Raw genomic sequence first — 6,968 nt, 5'->3', positions numbered from 1 at the left:
CTTGATGGCCATAAACGGGCAAATTGTATGCAAATAAAGCACAAGCGAATGCCGCAAGATAAAAAGCGTCGCGTGCCAACGACCACGCCCCCGCCTCCAAATTCAATCGCCTCCTATTCAGGCCACCCTATATATGCCTCCAGTATGGACGGGATGTACTACATCAGCTGTAGCAATAGAATCGCTGACGCTGCATTTGCCCAAGCTCCTCCTCAGAAAACATGCCTGAAATATCTAGGCGGGACCGCTCGACTATGAGCTACCCTGTAGAGATTTTTATTTGAGCTAAAAACATTCTTCGGTTTTTCGATTAATAATTAGTAATAAAGAAAATGAGTTGAAGCTCAATATTTTACTCTAAAAGAAAAATGGTTTAAGCTCAATATTATGTTCTAGCAATGAACATAAAATGGTTTGCATTATCGTAAATATATCTTCCAGGCGACAGCGACCTTAAGGTCTATCCAGAGCTTTCCTTTCCTCCAGCATATAAGAAAATCGTAGAAGTTTTGTCTTTTGGTAACTTTCACAAGCTTATTTCCCAGGCGAACCCGATTCCTAATGCCTTATAAAAGTATTTTAAAGTCGTAAATCTATCTCCCGTTCGATTCTGAGTTTCAACTTCACAGTGAAACGTCTTGCTTTCCGGCATAAACAAAAGAGTTTCATTACATGTTAATTTATTTTAACTAATGGAAAATACAAAAGCGATACAAATAAGTTATCTAGTATAAGAACGGCCTTTTGTTCGTGCTGATCAAAATGTTATATAACTCAATATTCCCAGTCTGCTTGGCTTATACAACATACCTTACTAGCTGAAATGCCTATAGGGTATCTTGGAATAAGAACAAAAACTGTGCGCGTGGCGACAAGACAACTTTTTATTAACTCTTTGGCTCTCTGACCGCAGCTGCGGCAGCTTGAATGCCCGCAAGCCCCGAACCCACAAAGCGGCTTCAAGACATTCTCTGTGCTTTGTCTCAGTCCCAGAGAATTGGCAAAAAAGTTCGAGACGTACAACTTGTTGTTTTGTCTCGTAAAGTTTGTCCGGTCATTTCTCATTTCTCATGCTGCATGCAAATCATCATCAGTTAGCAGGATTTCGGAGGGATAAATGTGCAAATGGTCGTTTTCTGAGTTTGGCTTTTGTTTGTTTTTGCAGGGTATTTTTTCTCATTTGTTGGCCGTTTAAATGGTCGAACAATCAACTGAAATTGCGGCTACTATTGATTCAACTCAAGATGGTTGGGGGGCCTACTATCCTAGGGGCAGGCATATGTTACATACACACCCACACACCACTAGTCACACGCACACACACACATATTAGTTCACTTGAAACACAAGTCCTTATTGTCTGTTAGTTGACATGTTGTGAGCTTTCGTGCCCGCTTATAATAGCGTCTGTCTGTGCCAAAATTTAATCGCATTTAGCTCATTTAGCGACAAATTGAATTTGCCAGAGCACATCAGAACCCGCCGCGAGCCCTCCGCCAGCCTCTCTTGAAAATGAGAAATTCAATTAAAATCAAATTTTGACTGGCGCGTTACATATTTATTTTGTTTTTTTTTTCTCCGTTTTCTTTTTGGTTGCCAACTTTAAACAGATTTTCGTCGTGGCGGCTTTAATGCCAATTGCCAGACAAACACACAAATCAGCCCAAAAAATAAATAAGGCAAAAATAATTGAGACAACGAGATGAGAGCCGGACTGAAAGCAGCTTCCCAACCAGGCCCAGCTCCAGGCCCAGGCCCACCCCAACGCACAGCCCAACATTGACGCAACTTTTATCAAGGACAAGAAGATAATCCTGTTGCCGCTTCCATCAACATTTTTTGCTCCTCATATTTTGTCTATGGCTGGTTCTGGGGGCGGGCCACGAGCTGCGGCTTGAGGCACATCCCTACCGCAAACTCAATCAACCCAATGCTGATTAGTTCTTTGCGTTCGTTCATATTCGGTCAGTCCTCGAGCGATAATTAGGCGTTTACCAAAAGCTGCAAGTTCTCTGGTCCAGAGATGATTTATGATGTGTGCACTGCAACAGTTCAGAGCCTCTCAATTTGTTATAAACAAAGGCGGCTCAAAGCCCGAAGTGCTGCTATGACTAATGCTTTGCTTTTCGCACTAGATCTGCCCAAAGCCTTAAATTATGCGAAATGCCTCTCACTCTTGCCTCTTCTATGTATCTCTTCTTTTCTTTTTTTTGGCTCTGTCTCTCTGCTTGGCTGCTGGACTGCACTTAGCGATGGCCACACACATGTAAAGTATTTCTTTAAAGCATTTTCAGACTTTCCATCTAATTTCTCTTGCATTCTCTTTTTTTCGTTTGGTATCTGTTTTTCATATATTTACTTACATCTGTCTCTCTATATCTTTCTCTTTCAGCATTCAAAGTTTATCTTTTCTTTCCTCCTTCCGGCTACATTTCTTTCTTTCTGTCAATAATATGTAATTCTCCTTAGCTGTTTTTTTTCTTCTCCTAACTCTCTCTCTCTCTCTCTCTTTCCCTCTGTCTTTATCTGACTTTCTCTCTCTCTCTCTTCCTCTCTCGCTCTTCCCCTGTTAATCTGCTAAAGACTCCACTCTTTAGTTTAACGTCTCCGACTCCCTTCGGACTCATTCCTCTCTTGCTAATTCTGTCTCTATCTTTTGCTGTCTTTTCTTCCTTTCTAAATCCCCCTCTCCGTCTGTCTCTTCACCGCTCTTCCTCTCTCCTTCCTCTTACAAAGTTGCAGTTAACAATTGGAGTTATTCTTGTACTCAGAGTTCATCATTAAGTAAATGTTTGATATAAGCATGCTTAGCGTTTTATGTAAATGATATTTTTCAGTATTACGAACCATTAATTTTGCTATCGATAGTTATTGTTGTAGTAGATTAGTAATATGGCTGCTCGTGCTTGCTCGTGTCACGACATGCACAAAACAAGAACTGCATTTGAGGCAAGTCTGTGTGCCGCAAAGTATGCAACACTTGCTGTAGCAGCTTCTTTATGTTAAACCACTCGAGCGCAAATCCCAAAACCATTCCTACCCTCCCCACACTACCCTTTACCTGCTAGCGCCCCGCACAAACAGATGGATGCCGCTGTAAGTGAGTGTCGCATTCCCGTCCCCCCATCTGCCGCTCGTGTTTTAGAAACTGCACGCCATTTGAAACAGCAGATGGCGACACATCAGCAGCTGCAGCTTGCTGCTTCCACTAAATTTGTGACAAACGGGCAGCTGTTGAGTTAAGTTGCAGTCTCAAATGGCTACCAGGATGCAGGAGCGCGGTCAGGGGCGGAAGAGTTGGGCTAAAGACGAATGCGGTGGCACATGAAATGCAGCCAATGCTATACACAAAGTCGTCCTCATCACAGTCAGTGGTTGGTCTGGAGCATTGCCAGAGGCGGCTAACAGACTGGACTTGCAGGAGAAGTGGGAGAACTACAGAATGTTGGCATGGGCGTTGTGCAAAAAGAAGGAAGAAAAGAAAAGCCAAAAATGTACTTTCGATAACACTTATCGAAAGCATCGATAGAGCACGCTCCGATTGTGGCAAACGAATAATTCTTAATTTCGATATCTGAAAAACCCCAATTACAAGGGACCAAAACAATTATCGATAGCATCGATTAGACTTTCGACCCTCCTCAGCATTGAATATTTTAACAATTTTAGTTTGCAAACTTCCATAAATAAGTAAAAAGTATCGATAATACTGTTCAGACTGACTATCGATTGTCTTTAACAACAAGTGCATCCACTTTTAGACCAATGTAGAAAATCATAGATTAAAAAAAACCTAAAAGTATCGATAACTGCGTTATGAATGACAATCGATGGTCTTAGGCATCAAGTGCAGCCACTGCAAAACGTTTTAGAGCACTGTTCATTATTTTTTATTTGCAGTGCTGTTAAGCGATTGTTTTTTGTGTATTAGCCCCTAAGCCATGCTCCTGGCTACGCCCCTGAGCCTAGCGCAGCCAGCCAAATGTTCAATTGATTTGCATGCGCTGCAAGCGAATGCCAAGCTGCGTTTTACTTCCTACACAGCCAGTACTTCAGCTGCTCCTCTTGGCTTGGCTGGGGCTATTAAGCCGGTTCGGTGAGCGAGGCAACAGCTCGCTGGGGAATTGTAAATCACGTCGAGCGCAAAGCGCAAATTGGTTAGCGAAACATACACATATGCATGTGTGTGAGTGTGTGCTTCGTTTGTGCTGGCTAAACTCGCGCTCTGCAAACATGAAAGCTGCTCCAGCAGAAAATACTAAAGCAGCAAAAGTAATCTGTTAAAAAGGAGTAACGCCAAAGGCGAAATGAGGGGGGGTCTAGAGCTGGCAGAGTGCATGTCAGTGTGTGGCAAGTGGCAGTAAAATCATATTACCCCCATATAGTATACGAATTAGTTGGCCATCTCGAACAGGAACATTGCTGGGGCAGGATGCAGGAAGCAGGATGCAGTAAACTGCTCGCACATAGTTTGCTGCTCATCTTCAGCTGTTGCAGAGCTTCACAAGCTACACACACAAATTGGAAATAAAAAAGGCGGCAAGCAAGCATTTTACATTGAAGCGGCTGCCACAACATAGTTTGGCCTTAACGGCACATCCTGACAACAACAAAAACAACAACAACAATAATAATAATAAAAGGAGCAGCAGCAAAAAACAAACGTCAAATAACTGTCAAGTGAAATGCAGCGCATGCGATCGAAGCTGTTTTCCCCTTTCAAAAAATAATCACAACAATTGTAAGCGAGAATGCTCGACTAGCAGTTATTCTGTAAATTTAATAATTATATCGGGCTATCTATCTTTCTTTCGTTCTTTCTTACTTTCTTTCTATCTATCTATCTATCTATCTATCTATCTATCTACTTATCTATCTCTATCTGTCTTTCTATCTTTCTTTCTACTTATCTGTCTATCTTTCTTTCTATCCATCCATCTCACTCATATTCAACAAAGTGAATTGTATTAACTTAAAGCTGAAATAAAACACGACTTCCCTGAAATCACAGAACTACGTGAAATCGCTAAAATCGTCTAAAGGGAATCAAGTATAAAGAAGCTTTGTAAATTATAGATATACGATATGTAGATCTGTATAGATTTTCAAAAATGACCGAATTGAATTTGAAGCTTGGAGTGGAGAAGAACCAGAAGAAGGCTACCAGATGTGAAGACTAAAATTAAGTAAGTGTTGGATATAGATTATTTAAATAATTAAATAAAGTATATTTGCACTTGCAATGCCTCATAATATCGCAATTAAATATAGCAGATATTTGCACAATTTTATGCTACCCATTTTATATACTTTTATGAGTACAGGGTATAATAATCATAAATATTGCACGCTGCTCAGCTTGTTGTGCCCATTATGCTGACAGGAGTGAATGCATGCAGCTGCCATTAAGTATACGCCACGTTGGCTGACAAAAGCCAAGCCCACACAGCTCTCCCCCGAAAAAAACAGCTCATACCAGCCGCCGCTGCCTCGACATATTTACAAGGCACTACATTCTATGGCTGGGTATATTCAAAAAAGCGCCAGCTCGCCGTAAAAATGATTTGACGCCAACGAAACGAGGTTAAAAAGGTGTTACAAGCCACGGCTATGCAAAGAGCATTTAAAGCGCTTCGGGTTGTTTCCACTTTCAACAGCGAAAGTTTTGTGCAGCAGCCCACACTCTGCCATCGCCCCCAACCGCCCATTTGATCCGCGCCGGCTTCTTAAGGATTTGGTTTTGTGACACCTTATTCGCCTTTCGAGCACCTTGCGAAATTAAAAGTTAAATGCGTCAAGTCAATAAAAGCATGATACTAAAAATAAAGATAAAGATATCTGCGAATTGCAATGCAAATGGAAAAGCATGGGAGGGATTTGCGGAAATCCGCACCAGTGTTGCAAAGCTTTGCTATTTTAGAAATGTCTAGAGAGCGGGAATTATTTTTGTAATAACTGAAAAGAACAAGTGTTGATAAGCTATTTATAAAGGAGTATTAACATTAACAAGAGAAGAAGAGACTTGACTTAAGTTTTCATTTATATTGAGTATTGTTTTATATTTTTTTAGTAAACTTAACTATAGAAAAGTCGTTAAGAGCTAGAACTTGAAAAGAAACCGATTTGACTTAACGATAGATAATTAGTTTTGTCATATAACAACAGTTCGATAATAAAATATTATTGAAATTTATCAATGTGAGCTACTGCACCGGAACTTAAACATTATCCAAACGATTTACACCCATAAATATCGATATCTCATAGATAGGGATGACAATTTATATTGCCGTACATTTATCGATAGGAACAACTAATAACTATTTCTCTACTTTCTCAAACACAAACCCGAACAGAACACGCGCAAAATCTCACTCTACTCTCTCGAAAGAAGGCTTATGCTTTTCAGCACTTTTCTTCAGCTTTCTTTGGCACAAAAAGCCAGCTTTTTGTTCTGCCTGCTCAAGAGTTGGCAGCACTGCTCGGCACATTTATGCCCGAAAAATCCCTTAATGCAGCTAGCATTTGCATGGCACCCACGGCAAGGACAAAGGCGACACTTCATTTATGTCTTTTGTGCGCCCAATGCGACGCCAACTGTTGGCCGAAAGATAAAAAACAAACTGAAGCCAGACTCTTTAAATAGAAAGCAGAAGTAGCTGGAGCAGTTGCAGGAGCAAAAAATAACTAGGTACAGCGCTGGCTAATAAAATGCAGTTTGCTTTTTATCTTTGCCAACTGACTGGCTGCGTTTGCTTTACTAATTGATGCACTGGCATTTGTATATCCTAGAAATTATAAAAAGCAGCCCGCAGACGAGAGGCTGAGAGCTGAGAGTTGAGAGCTTGGGCTAAGGAAATTGCACAGCGTCAATAAACGGAAAGATGGATGGTTACCAAGTAGAATGGCAGTCGTCAGGGACGTATCTGCTTATCAATGCGGCTGATTCAAATGCCAATTGAAGCACA

Source organism: Drosophila novamexicana, unplaced genomic scaffold (assembly GCF_003285875.2).
Source record: "Drosophila novamexicana strain 15010-1031.04,08,12 unplaced genomic scaffold, DnovRS2.1 tig00001059-arrow-arrow-pilon, whole genome shotgun sequence".
NCBI classification, from domain to species: domain Eukaryota; kingdom Metazoa; phylum Arthropoda; class Insecta; order Diptera; family Drosophilidae; genus Drosophila; species Drosophila novamexicana.
This window is presented reverse-complemented; position numbering follows the sequence as displayed.